General features: G+C 37.1%; 1 pseudogene; it reads left to right on the top strand.

Moving 5' to 3' along the window:
- The first annotated feature begins 4,575 nt into the window (after positions 1-4,575).
- Positions 4,576-15,644, top strand: part of LOC139176152 (RNA-binding protein EWS-like) — a 32,440-nt pseudogene continuing 21,371 nt past the window's right edge.

Here is a 15,644-nt window from a genome sequence, read left to right as displayed (position 1 = left end):
CGCTGTTGGTGGAAATGTAAACTGGTATAGCCACTATAAAGAACAGTCCAGAGGTTCCTTAATAAACTAAAAATCAAGCTACCATATAGCATAGAACTCTCACTCTTAGGTATATATTCAGAGAAAACATAATTCGAAAGGACACATGCACCCCGATGTTTGTTGCAGCACTATTTGTAGTAGCTAAGACCTGGATGGAGCCTAAATGCGCATTGACAGAAGATGGATAAAGACGACAGGGTATATGTATTCAGTGGAATGTAACGCAGACATAATGAGGAACATAGTGCCATTTGCAGAGTTGTCAATGAACCTCGAGGCTGTCATAGAGTGAAGCAAGTCAGAGAAAAACAGACACTGTATAATATCACTTATACATAGAAAAATGGTAGAAATGAAGTTATATGCAAAGCAGAAATAGACTGTTACAGAGAGCATATTTATTGTTACCAAGTGAGGTAGGGAGAGTGGAGTGGGATGAATTGCGAGATTGGAGCTGAAATATATAGACTAATATATATAAAATATACAACTAATGGTGACCTGCAGTATAGCACAAGGAACTCTGCTCAGTGCTCTGTGGTGACCTAAATGATAAAGAAACCATAAAAAGAGTAGATATATGAATGCTTATGTCTGATTCACTTTGTTGTACAGCAAAAGACTAACATAATATTGTAAAGCAATTGCACTCCAATAAAAATTAATTAAAAATAGAAAAATGTGTGTTAGTCACTCAGTCTTATCTGACTCTCTGTAATCCCATGAACTTCAACCCACCAGGCTCCTCTGTTCATGGAATTCTCCAGGCAAGAATATTGGAGTAGGTGGCCATTTCCTTCTTCAGAGGATCTTCCTGACCCAGGAATCAAACCCGGGTCACCCCCATTACAGGCAGATACTTTACTGACTGAGCCACAAGCTAAGCCCAATTTAGGTAGTCTAGTAATATCTATGCTATGCTATGCTATGCTTAGTCACTCATTCGTGTCCAACTCTGAAAACACTGAAAAAAATAAAGGGACACTCAGTCATATGTGACTTTGAAAATACTGAAAAAAATAAAGGGAGAAATCCTCAGGTTTGGGAAATATATAGGTGGAGCATGTTTTTCATGAATTGAAGAAAAGTTTTAGTCACTCTAGCCACTTCAGTGAATGCTAAGTTGCTTCAGTTGTATCTGACTGTACAACCCCGTGGATTGTAGCCTGCCAGGTTCCTCTTTCCATGGGATTTTCCAGGAAAGAATACTGAAGTGGGTTGCCATGACCTTCTCCAGGGGATCTTCCTGACTCAGGGATGGAACCCACATCTTTTAAGTCTCCTGCATTGGCAGGAGGGTTATTTACTACTAGCACCACCTTGAAAGTTCAACCAGGCTTATATAACTGGGCATAAATGCTTTCAAGGTTCAAACATATTGAAGCATATCATCAAGCATATTACCTGTAGATAGCTCCTTCTGAATCACTGTATGGATATTTGACATTTTGTGTATCAACTCAACAGTTGATGAACATTGAGATTATTTCTTGATTTTGCCTATTGTGACAGTAACATTAGGAACATTCACATATGTGTCTTTGTCTGGAAGTGTTTTCCTTTCTCCTGGGTAGATTCCCAGGAATGAAAATGCTAGCACATATGGTAATTTAACATTCTGCTTTTAAAAAAGGTGTCAAAATGTTTTTCAAAGTCACTATTTTGTCCTTGTTCAGTTACTCAGTCGTTTCCAATTCTTTGCGACCCCATAGACTTCTGTATGCCAGGCTTCCCTGTCCTTCACCACCTCCCAGAGTTTTCTCAAGTTCATGTGCATTGAGTCCAGGGTGCAATCCAACCATCTCATCCTCTATCATTCCCTTCTCCTCCTGGCCACAATTGTTGCCAGCATCAGGGTCTTCTCCAATGAGTCCACTCTTCTCATCAGGTGGCCGAAAGATTGGAGCTTCAGCTTAAGCATCCGTCCTTCCAAGGAGTATTCAGGGTTGATTTCCTTTAAGATTGACTGGTTTGATCTCCCTGTTGTCCAAGGTACTCTCAAGAGTCTTCTTCCCTGATAGCTGTAAAAGGTGTACCTTCTTCCCACAGCCTGATCTTCAGGGCTACAAACTTTCCATTCACCTTGCTTTTCCCTTTGTATACTGTAACATAAGATCCTTCCCCTAGCTTTTACAGTTTTCCGTGTGAGTCAGATTTTCCAAATTTGGGACTTGCTGGTGAACTGGGGCAGGCTGGAATGCCCCGAACTTTAGGAGACTCTGCCAGTGGAGGAGCTCTTATTTAAGTTAATGCAAGCATTGTTCTCAGAATGCACCCTCTTTACTTGATTCGTGGGTTTCTCAAACAGGTCAAAAGTGCTTTGTGTCCTCTGAACTCTGACTTTCTTATCCTCAGGAATTGTGTCCACGGGTTTGATTACTGAGTCCATTCCAGGGCAGTTCCGTGTGGCCATCTTTGTGAAATATATCTCACTAAAGGTGGTGTCCTCTTTCTTCAAGGCAATGCAGCCGAAACTGTCCGACAAAGTTCTCAGAAACTTCTTCATCTTGCCGGTCTTCTCGTCTGGCTGTGGCTCAATGAGGTCGCACATCTGGGAGACACAGGGCTCGGGCAACTTCCCCAAACTGGTACAGAGCAGAGCGCAGACAACTGCGAGGGCTCATGGGAGGGGAAGTCGGCGCCTCCTCCATTTCCTGCGCCTTCCCCACCTCCTCCTCCTCTGGCCCGTAAGTGGGATTCTTTTCAGTAAGCAAAGAATCCCAAAGAGATGAAAAAAAGAATAATATATATATATATAGTTTTATTCTTTCCCCCTCCCCCCTTTTCTTTTTTTTTTTTTTTTTTTGCTACATTTCCCTTAGTGTTTTCTATAGGGCACATTTGTGGTGAGAATTCTATAGTTTTAAAATAGCAAGGCATGTTGAAGTCACAAAAAAAAAAAAAAAAAAGAGTAGTTGACATTTCCCCTGAAATACTGGCGCTCTGACTGGATGCAGTTACTGGTGAGATTTTGAGTTCCCCTTTTTGGTGGAAAGCGAGAATATATATTAGTTTCATGAAAGATGGTGTAATACATTAGGGTGGAGTTTTTCATTCTACTTTTGCTTTTGAAGTATACAAAGTTTTTTTCATTTTGTTTTTGCATCACTGTACTGTGAAAAGTAGTTAACAGCTGTTAAAAGCTTGTTTGACAAATAGGCACATAACAATGGATATGTATCATGTTCCCTATGACAAACATCCCCTTCCCTTTTTATAGCTGGGCAGTTCCTTCCCTGTGAGTAATAGTTGAAGGAATTAGTTGAATTCTTTACATAGTGAGTATTAATTTAAGTATGAGTTGAATTTAAGCTGAAACTGCCAGATAGTGTTCTCAGGACATGGGATAAAATATCATTTCTGCCAATCCAATTCAGCAACTTCAGACTTGGAACCTAGAGACAAGGACAAGGAACCCATTATGTCAGTGTACAGCATCAGTAACAGGGGCAAATGCTTGAGGTTAGAGGCAGCAAAGCACAGTGTCCAGTTTTTAGCATCAACAATGAAAGCACTGCACCCCAAGGTGCCTATGCTTTGTGGAAAATGCAAGAGTTTTCTGATTGAACTAGTGTTGCTGATTTTGATGCCTCTGTTCCTCCTAAATTTCTGCCTAAATTTTCCAGTTCCAATTATCTTGGCTTCCTGGAGTTTCAGCCAGTTATATACCACCTTTTTGATAAATTCATTGTTTTATGTTTAAATATGCCTCTTGTTGTTGCTGCAGCAACTAAGTTGTCTGTTGCAGCAACTAAGAACAATTACTGATTCTGGGTTCTTCAAAGTAGCCAGCAGTCTATGAAAAGACAGTGAATGTACCTTCAGTTCAGTTCAATCTCTCAGTCATATCCAACAATTTCCAACCCCATGGAGCATGGTAGGCTCCCCTGTCCATCACCAACTCCCGGAGCTTGCTCAAACTCACTTCCATCAAGTTGGTGAGGTCATTCAACCATCTCATCCTCTGTCATCCCCTTCTCCTCCTGCCTTCAATCTTTCCCAACATAATGGTCTTTTCTAATGAGTCAGTTCTTTGTATCAGGTGACTAGAGTATTGGAGCTTCAGTTTTAGCATCAGTCCTTCCAATGAATATTCAGGACTGATTTTATTTAGTATTAACTCTTTTGATCTCTTTTCAGCCCAAGGGGCTCTCAAGAGTAGTCATCTCCAACACCCAGTTAAAAAGCATTAATTTTTCAGTGCTCAGCTTTCTTTATTACCGGGGTCTAGCTCTGGTGGATTCAGGGATTTCAAAGGGGAGACGGCTTCGGCGATCAGGATACGATGAATTAAGGATATGAAGAGTGATCAAATAAGGATAGCTCAGTGAGAAAAATTCAGTGGAGAAAGAGGCTGAATAACTTGATTTACATGGAAAGTTAATAAAATTCCAAAATAAGGAATTTGCATCACCTACGTAGGCTGCAGGCGTCCTCCCATTCTCCCGAAGGACAGGAGACACTAAGGCCTCCCCGGTCAGATCTTAGAGGCCCAGGCAAAATTAGTAGGCTTGACAAGCCTCCACGTTCCAGATGGGAATTCAGCCAGAAGGTGAGAGAAAGAACGACATAGGGAGATCAAGTTTCGGTGAACAAGGCCTGCACTTTATTTTCCAAAGTAGTTTTTATACCTTAAGTTGTGCATAGAGGATAATGGAGGAAGGAGTAGAGTCATGCAAGGACAGCAGTCCTTGATCCTAATCGAAGCCAGGCTTTCAAACTTATCATATGCAAAAGTTTAGGTGATTTACATCATCTTCTGGCCAGGAAGCCTGTTAACATTTTAAGATCCTTTCTTCAGAAACCTTTTTTTTCTCTAAAGGTGATTATTCTAAAGTTAGGCACCACCCTCTGAAAGCATTAGATAAAGTTTCATTCCTATAGGGCAAAGGTGTGGTGGGCTATAACAAGAAAATAATTAACTCAAGGGTCCAAGGTTACAAACATTAAAGCTACTACTTACTTTCCTATAATCCAATTATATTAATCAATACACTGCCAGGGACACAGTACGTAAGGGATATGGAAACTTAGCAGCAAACATTGGCCCAACAAGTGAAAAACCCTTCACCAATACAATTTCTAATCAATCTTTTAACTGCTCAAAGGAATCTGTATTTAGACAGTTTAGAACATCTCATGCCTCTTACAGTTGGGAGTCTCTGAACAATCACATGTGGCCGGAAGAACCTATTCAGGCAGGCTAGAGGACTTCCAAAGGAGTTTGTAGGTTGAAACACTCTTGTCACGCCCAGGAACTTGATTAACTGGAGCTGTAAGTTAACTCTTTTTCAGAGAGAGGTGGTGGGGGACAGCCCCTCGTAAAGTCAGAGGTGTAGGTGAGAGCACAAAGCAGTAAAGTAGGCAGACTCTGGTTTTGGGGGTAGATGCTCGAGAATTTCCAGGGGGACACCTGAGGCTTGATCCTGCCTTTGCATATGCCGAGTCTCCTTCCTCATGACCTTTGCCATGGGCAGAGTTCCTCACGCTGACTCCCGGCACTTTATAGTTCAACTCTCACATCCATACATGACTACTGGAAAAACCATAGTTTTGACTAGATGGACCTTTGTCAGAAAAGTAATGTCTCTGCTTTTTAATATGCTGTCTATGTTTGTCATAGCTTTTCTTCCAAAGAGCAAGTGTCTTTTAGTTTCATGGCTGCAGGCACCATCTGCAGTGTTTCTGAAGACCGAGAAAATGAAGTTTCTCACTGTTTACATTGTTTTCCCATCTATTTTCTATGAAGTGATGTGGCTGGATGCCATAATCTCAGTTTTTTGAATGTTGAGCTTTAAGCCAGCTTTTTCACTCTCCCCTTTCACTGTCATCAAGAGGCTCTTTAGTTTTTCTTCACTTTCTGCCATAAGGGTGGTGTCATCTGCATATCTGTGGTTATTGATATTTCTCCCTCCAATCTTGATTCCAGCTTGTGCTTCATCCAGTCCAGCATTTCACATGATGTACTCTGCATATAAATTAAATAAGTAGGGTGAAAGAAAATATACAGGCTTGACCAAATATACAGACTTTCCAAATTTTGAACCAGTCCTTTATTCCATGTCTGGTTCTAACCATTGCTTCTTGTCCAGCATATAGATTTCTCATGAGGCAGGTAAGGTAGTCTAGTATCTCAATGTCTTTAACAATTTTCTACAGTTTGCTGTAATCCACACAGTCAAAGGCCTTAATGTAGTCAATGGAGAAGAAGTAGATTTTTTTTTCCCTTGAATTCTATTGCTTTTTCTATGATCCAATGGATGTTGGCTATTTGATCTTTTGGTTCCTCTCCCTTTTTTTAATCCAACGTGAACATTGGAAGTTCTTGGTTGATGTACTGTTTAAGCCTTGCTTGGAGAATTTTGAACATTACTTTTCTAGCATGTGAAATGAGTGCAATTGTGTGAAATTTAACATTCTTTGGCATTGTATTTCTTTGGGATTGAAATGAAAACTGACCCTTTCCAGTCCTGTGGCCACTGCTGAGTTTTCCAAATTTGTGGGCATATTGAGTGCAGCACTTTCACAGCATCACCTTTTAGGATTTAAAATAGTTCAATTGGAATTCTATCACCTCCACTAGCTTTGTTCATAGTGATGTTTCCTAAGGCCCACTTGACTTTGCACTCCAGGAAGTCTGGCTCTAGGTGAGTGATCACACCATCATGATTATCTGGGTCATTAAGATCTTTTTCATGTAATTTTTCTGGGTATTCTTACCACCTCATCTTAATATCTTCTGCTTCTAGTAGGCCTATTCCTTTTCTGCCCTTTATTGTGCCCATTATTGCATGAAATTCTCCCTTGTTATGTCTAATGTTCTTGATGAAAACTCTAATCTTTCCCATTCTATTGTTTTCCTCTATTTCTTTGCATTGTCTTCTTAAGACTTTATTTTCTCTCTTTGCTCTTCTTTGGAACTCTGCATTCAGACGGGTATATCTTTCATTTTCTCCTTTGCCTTTCACTTCTCTTCTATTCTGAGCTATTTGTAAAGCCTCCTTACCATGTACAATGTTATGAACCTCCATCCATAGTTCTTCAGGCACTCTGTTTATCAGATTTAAACCATTGAATCTGTTTGTCACTTCCACTGCATAATTATAAGGGATTTAATTTAGGTCATACCTGAATGGCCTAGCGGTTTCCCCTACTTTCTTCAATTTAAGTCTGAATTTTGCAATAAGGAATTTATGATCTAAACCACAGTCCATATCAGGAAACTTTTAAAATAGGAAGCTGATCTGTAATCACATTTGCTTACCTTGAAGTTAACAGTTTTACTTTGACCGAGAACCAATTACCAAGCAAACAAGTCACAGTTGCATTAGGAAAAAGAAAATAGCATTTTTAACTGATATTTTGAAGTGAATTTAAGTAAGAGACTCTTTATAGTTGAACCAACAAGAGATAATGAAGTTTTGCAGATTGGCAATAGTGAAAAGCTCCTTCAAGGTAGAGAGATAAACTATTGCCAGTCATAGGAGAACTAACAGTAGGAATCTGAAAGGAGTTATATTTACAAAAGATCAAAATTATAGCCACAACCATGCGACCAAAGCAGATAGGAAGTTGGAGATCCGTGAAGAAGTATTTTGATCTTAAAATCAGAGGCCTCCAATCAGCTGTTGTATTCTCCTATTTCTAATCACATTAACTAAATGAAAACTGGTGAGCAACATAGTATACCTTGAATGAAAATTAATTTACCTTTGAAATTAATTATGAGAATTTTGTGATATAACCTATCTCATTAAATTACAATGTTGAAAAATTTTTCCCAGGAAAATACATACTAATCAGAGAAATGTCTGTATTACCCAGGAGAAAATTAATTAAACATTTGTTTTTCTAAAGAAATTTTGAAGGATTTGGAATTAGAAAATGCAATTTTTATTTAAAATTATATGGTTTAGAAACAAACAATTGCAGAATAATAAACTTAAGGAGGATCAAAAACTTTCTCCTCAATAAGACAGAAATTACAAATAGCCATTTTAAATCTCTGGAATTATCCTAATAACATATAGAAAATTGAGAAATATTTAATGAAGAAAATCCATTAAATTATGGTAAAAATTGGGGTGGATTCTGAATTTGAAGAAGCATAACTCACTTTCAGCCCATCTGTAGCTCAGCATGTTCAGAGCCCCACTATAAGCAGAAAATAAGAGATAAAAGAGAATGGGACTTCTTCTCCTGCCAGCTTCCAATAAAAGAGTTTGGATTTTTTCTTTGGGAAGGTTAGAATCCCAGCACTTTTTGTTCCCCTCATCTTTGTTTTGGAAGAGCTCTATTCTAGACAAGAGGAACTGAGAGACCTGGGCACACATTTTCTATTCAGCTACCAACTCATAAGACAAAAGCATTATGCTAGAGCTGGGTGCACAAGCCAAGAACACTGAGTCCTGCCTACCTTTGCCCCAGCTTGCTGAATGAGCAGAGGCTTTATGCTGAGAAAGATAATTCAAGAAGACCCGAGCTACTGCCCCTGCCTAGTGCCTCCCTCACAGAGCAGGAGGTCAATTCAAGGGCGGAAAACATTGTTTCCACTTTGCAGGTTCAGAGTGTTAGTGTACAATTTAGACCCAGCAGAGATTCAAGCATTAAAAATAACTAGTTCAGCAAGGAGACTGACTATTTGGAACTAAGCATGAAGAATTTCAAATTAAAAGTCACTTCCAGAAACAATGGAGATTTTAGCAGTTTACAATTAAGAAAAGACTACTAGCTCTAGAAAAGCAGCAAGATACACCAGCCAAAAATTTAGCAGACAAACTAGAGGAAGAGACAACTAAAAAGAGTACTTCTGGAAGTACTTAAACCCTAGACTCAAGAACTACCTGAAAAGGAGATAAAATTTAATTCTATAATTGTTTAACAATGTATGCATTGGGGCATCATTGATAATATGACAAATCAGCTAGCAATTAGAGGAGGTGAACAACAATCACAGCATCAATAAATGCAGATCAGTTAGTATTCCATGAAAGTGAAAACCAAAGGACAGCAGAGTGACTCACTTTCACTTTGGCTCAGAAGGTAAAAAGTCTGCCTACAATGCTGAGACCTGAGTTCAATCCCTGGGTTGGGAACATCCCCGGAGAAGGAAATGGCAACCCACTCCAGTATTTTTGCCTGGAAAATCCCATGGATGGAAGAGCCTGACGGGCTATAGTCCACAGGGTCACAAAGGGTCAGACATGACTGAGTGACTTCATAAGGAAGTCAATTCATCAGGAATATATGTCAATCTAAATAGATGTGCATCCAAGACCAAAGCATATATTTATATTAAAAATATTAAAATATCTGAAGGAAGAAATAGATAACAATATAATGGCAGTAGGGGATTTCAATGACCCAAATTGAAAAACGACAGAAATCAACAAGAAATCATTTGTCTTGAACCATACTTGAGACAAAATATATATAGACATGTACAGAACATTCATCCAATAGTAGGAGAATAGACATTTTCCTGAAGCTCACATGCACGTTCTCCAGAAAAGAACATAGGAGAGGTCAACAAATAAGTCTTTAAGAATATTAAAATCATACAAATTATTTTTCTAACCACAGTGGTATGGAACTAGAAATCAATAACAGAAGCAAAGCTGAATAATTCACAATTATGTGGAAATTAAAAAAAAAAAAGTATTGCTGAACAATTTTGAAAAAGAAATCAGAAGAGAACCCTAGAAATATCTTGAAACAACTGACAGTGAAAACACAATATGCCAAAATCTATAAGATATGGCAAAAGCAGTTCTAAGAAGTGTACAGAAATAAAATGTCTACATTAAGAAAAAATGAAATATATCAAATATTAATACAAAATTAAATTTATACATCAATAAACTAGAAAAAAGAAGAATGAACTAAGTTCAAGTAAGCAGAAAAATAGTAATAACAAAAATCAGAAAAGAATTAAAGGAAACTCAGAATAGGAAAGCTAAAAAAAATGATTAATAAAAAGAAGAGATAGTTGTTTGAAAATATAAACAAATTTGGCAAAACTAGAACTATATTTTTGGCAGTAGACACTTCTTATATGTTTATGAAAATGAGAGATACACAAAAATCTTTTAGAATTAGGAAGTTCATCAAGATTACAAAAGTCAAGATCAATAAACAAAAATTGAATTATATTTTTACACACTAGCAATGACCATTCTGAAAATGAAGCTAATAATTTTACTCACAATAGCATAAAAAAAATATTTTGGTGAAATTTTAAATAAAAAAAGCACAAGGCTATATATGCACTGAAAGCTAAATATTTTTGAAAGAAATGAAAGAATAGCCAAATAAATGAAAAGATATCTAATGATTATTGATCAGAAGATTTAATATTATTAGATTCCCTATCAAACACTCAGCTTGCATTTTTTTTCAGGAATGGGCAAGCTGATCTTAAGTTAATATGAAAATTTGAAGGTTCTGAAATAGTCAAACAATCATGAAAAAAGAACAAATTTTGGAAGCACACTTACGGAAGTGAAGCACACACTTTTTAAACATTACTAAATTAATTAAGACTGAGTGGCACTGGTATAAAGATAAATATGTAGATAGAGGGAATAGAATTCTGAGTACAGAAGTAAACTTTACATTAATGATTAACTCATTTCAACAAGGTTCCCAGACAGTTCAATGGGGAAAAGTAGTCTTTAATAAATGAGAGCAGAACAATTGGAGGTTCACATGTAAAAGGATGAGGGTGGACCTCTATGCCACACCATACCCACAGATTAATGAAATATAAACTTCATTGTATGAGATAAAATTATACAACACTTAATAACATTGGATAAAATCTTTCTGAACTTATATTAGGCATTAATAATACTAAAAGTGCAAGTGACAGTAGAAAAAAAACCCAGAAAATTCAGCTAACACTAAAGTTAAAACATTTGTGTTACAAATAATACCATCAAGAAAGTGAAAAGACAACTCAAAAAGGGGACAAAACAGTCAACAAATATATTTTTGGTAAGAGAGTTGTATTTAGAATATACAAAGAACACTTAAAACTGAATAAAAATATAAATGATCAAATTAAAAATTGTGCAAAAGACCTTAAAAGATATTTCTCTATAGTAAGCTTACAAATTGTCAGTAAGCCCATCAATACATGCTCAACAGCGTTAGCCACAAGAGAAATTCCAACCAAAACCCCAGTGAGATACCATTTCACATCTGTTGGGATTGCTATTATCCAATAGATAATAAAAAGAATTGATGAGGATTTACACAATTGAAACTCATGAATTACTGGTAGCAATGGAAAATAGTGCAGCCACTTTGGAAAATGTGTTGCCATTTCCTCAAAATTTAAATATGAACAATGTTACTATACGAAATCCTATTGCTAGATATATAGATACCAAAGTACCCACAGAAAATTGCACATGAGAATGATGTTTGCTCTGGATTTGTCATATATGGACTTTATTATGCTGAGGCAGATAAGTTCCTCTATGGCAACTTTCTGGAGAGTTTTTTTGTTTTGTTTTGTTTTAATCCTAAATGGGTTTGAATTTTTTCAAAAGCTTTTGCTGCATCTATTGAAATGACCATGTGGTTTTTATTATTCAATTTTTTGACGTGATGTTTCACACTAACTGATTTGTGGATATTGAAAAATTCTCACATCCCTGGAATAAAGCCCATTTGATCATGGTGTATGACCCTTTTAATGGGTTGTTAGATTCAGATTGCTAGCATTTTGCTGAGGATTTTGTGCCTATGTTTGTCACTGATGTTGGCCTAGAATTTTCTTTTTTGTGATTTATTGGTCTGATTTTAGAGTTGGGGTGCTGGTGGCCTCATAAAATAAGCTTGTTATTCTTCCTTCCTCTGAAATTTCCTGGAAAACTTTCAGAAGGGTAGGTATTAACTCTTCTGTAAATGTTTGACAGGATTCAACTGTGAAGACATCTGGTCCTGGATTTTTGATTATTTGAAGATTTTTTTTATCACAATTTCAATGCCAGTACTTGTGATTGGTCTGTTCATATTTTCTATTTCTTCCTTGTTGTCTTGGAAGGTTGTATCTTTTCAGAATGTGTCCGTTTCTTCAAGGTGGTCCATTTTGTTGGTGTACTGTTGCTTGTAATGGACTCTTATGATCTTTTGTATTTCTGTGTAGTCCAGTGTAACTTTTCCTTGTTCATTTCTAATTATATTGATTTGAGCCCTATCCCCTTTTTCCATGATAAGTCTGGTGAAAGATTTATCACTTTTGTTTATCTTCTCAAACAACCAGCTTTTAGTTTCATTGACCTTTGCTATTGTTTTTTTAATTTATATTTGATTTTTTCTGATTTGATCTTTATGATTTCATTCCTTCTGCTAACTTTGGGTTTTGTTAGTGCTTCTTTCTTAAGTTGTTTTATGCATAAATTAGGTTGTTTATTTGAAATTTTTCTTGGTTCTTGAAGTAAGTTTGCATTGTTATAAGCTTGATGCTGTGAAAGTACTGCACTCAATATGCCAGCAAATTTGGAAAACTCAGCAGTGGCCACAGGACTGGAAAAGGTCAGTTTTCATTCCAATCCCAAAGAAAGGCATGCCAAAGAATACTCAAACTACCGCACAATTGCACTCATCTCACATGCTAGTAAAGTAATGCTCAAAATTCTCCAAGCCAGGCTTCAGCAATATGTGAACTGTGAACTTCCTGATGTTCAAACTGGTTTTAGAAAAGGCAGAGGAACCAGAGATCAAATTGCCAACATCTGCTGGATTATGGAAAAAGCAAGAGAGTTCCAGAACAGCATCTATTTCTGCTTGATTGACTATGCCAAAGCCTTTGACTGTGTGGATCACAGTAAACTGTGGAAAATTATGAAAGAGATGGGAATAACATACCACCTGATCTGCCTCTTGAGAAATTTGTATGCAGGTCAGGAAGCAACAGTTAGAACTGGACATGGAACAACAGACTGGTTCCAAATAGCAAAAGGAGTTCATCAAGGCTGTATACTGTCACCCTGTTTATTTAACTTATATGCAGAGTACATTATGAGAAACACTGGACTGGAAGAAACACAAGCTGGAATCAAGATTGCTGGGAGAAATATCAATAACCTCAGATATGCAGATGACACCACCCTTATGGCAGAAAGTGAAGAGGAACTAAAAAGCCTCTTAATGAAAGTGAAAGTGGAGAGTGAAAAAGTTGGCTTAAAGCTCAACATTCAGAAAACGAGGATCATGGCATTTGGTTCCATCACTTCATGGGAAATAGATAGGAAAACAGTGGAAACAGTATCAAACTTTATTTTTCTGGGCTCCAAAATCACTACAGATGGTGACTGCAGCCATGAAATTAAAAGACACCATGAAATTAAATAACTTTCCTTGGAAGGAAAGTTATGACCAACCTAGATAGCATATTCAAAAGCAGAGACATTACTTTGCCAACAAAGGTTCGTCTAGTCAAGGCTATGGTTTTTCCTGTGGTCATATATGGATGTGAGAGTTGGACTGTGAAGAAGGCTGAGCACCGAAGAATTGATGTATTTGAACTGTGGTGTTGGAGAAGACTCTTGAGAGTCCCTTGGACTGCAAGGAGATCCAACCAGTCCATTCTGAAGGAGATCAGCCCTGGGATTTCTTTGGAAGGAATGATGCTGAAGCTGAAACTCCAGTACTTTGGCCACCTCATGCGAAGAGTTGACTCACTGGAAAAGACTCTGATGCTGGGAGGGATTGGGGGCAGGAGGAGAAGGGGATGACAGAATGAGATGGCTGGATGGCATCACTGACTCGATGGACGTGAGTCTGAGTGAACTCCAGGAGTTGGTGATGGACAAGGAGGCCTGGCGTGCTGCGATTCATGGGGTCGCAAAGAGTCGGACACGACAGAGCGAATGATCTCATCTAATCTCATCTGAAGCTTCCCTCTTAGGACTGCTTTTGCTGCATCTCATAGATTTTGGATCATCAAGTTTTTATTGTCATTTGCCTCTGGGTATGTTCTGATTTCCTTTTTTATTTCTTCAGTGATATATTGGTTATTTAATAACATACTGTTTATCGTTCATGTGTTAGGTTTTGTTCCCCTGCAATTGATTTATACTTTTATAGTATTGTGATAGAAAAAGATGCTTAATATTTCAATTTACTTAAATTTACTGAGGTTTGATTTGTAACTCAAGATGTGATCTGTCCTGGAGAATGTTCCATGTGCACTTGATAGGAACATGTATTCTGCTGTTTTAAGACTGAACACACTTCCTCTAAGTTCAGGAATAAGACAAAGATATTCAGTCTTGCCAGTTTTATTCAGCATAGTTTTGGTTTGGAAGGGAATTCAAGTTGGGGGGTGGGGAAAGAGGTAAAAGTGTCACTGTTTGCAGGTGACATAATACTGCATATAGGAAATCCTAAAGACTTTTAACAGAAAACTGCTAAAATTCATCAACAAATTTGATAAGGTGGCAAATTGCAAAAATAATACACAGAAGTCTCTTGCATTCCTATACACTAACAGAAGATCAGAAAGAAATCAAGGAAACCTTTCCATTTACCATTGCATCAAAATAAATAAAATGTTTAGCAATAAACTTATCAAAGGAGGCAAAATACCCATACTCAGAAAACTATAAGATATTGAAGAAAAGAAGTAAAAATCACATAAACAAATTATGAAGAGATATACCATGTTTTAGGATTGGAAGAATCAATATTGTGAAAGTGACTATACTACCCAAAACAATCTACAGATTCAATGCACTCCTCATGAGATTATCAATGGCACTTTGCACAGAATTATGCAAAATATTTTACACTGTATGGAAACACAAAAGACCCAAATAATAAAAGCAATCTTAAGAAAGCAGAAGAATCAGACTCCCTGATTTCAGATTCTACTACAAAGTTACAGCAATCAAAACAGCAGGATACTGTCACACACATCAGTGGAAAATGACAGAAAGTCCAGAGATAAATCCACACACCTATGGTCCTTAATCTATGAGGGAGACTAGAATATACAATGAAGCAAGAACCATCTCTTTAAGAAGTAGTTCTAAGAAAACTTAACAGCTACATATAAAAGGATAAAATTAGAACATTTCCTAACATCATAAAAAAATGAAATAAATTAAAGACCTAAATGTAAGGCTAGATACTGTAAAACTTTTAGAGGAAAACAGGCAGAACACTTTGACACAAATTGCAGTAAGATCAGTTTCTACCCACCTCCTACAGTAATGAAAATAAAAATAAATAAATGGGACATAATTAAACTTAAAAAAAATTCACACACCAAAGGAAATGATAAAGAAACTGAAAAGACAACCCTAGAATGGGAGAAAATATTTGCAAAGAAAGCAATTGAAAATAATCTTCAAAATATACAAACAGCTCACCAAACAAGCAAACTGCTCAATCAAAAAATAAGCAGAAGATCTAGACATTCCTCCAAATAGACATATATGTGGCTAAAAAGCACATGAATAGAGGCTCAGTGCCACCAATTATTATAAAAATGCAAATCAAAACTGAAATGCACTTATCACCTCACACAGATCAGAATGGCCACCATCAAAAAGTCTACAGAAAATAAATGCTGAAAAATGTGTGGAGAA

This window comes from Bos indicus, chromosome 15 (genome assembly GCF_029378745.1).
Source record: "Bos indicus isolate NIAB-ARS_2022 breed Sahiwal x Tharparkar chromosome 15, NIAB-ARS_B.indTharparkar_mat_pri_1.0, whole genome shotgun sequence".
NCBI lineage: Eukaryota > Metazoa > Chordata > Mammalia > Artiodactyla > Bovidae > Bos > Bos indicus.
The sequence above is the reverse complement of the archived record's forward strand: the minus strand, read 5'-3'. Positions and strand labels throughout refer to the sequence as shown.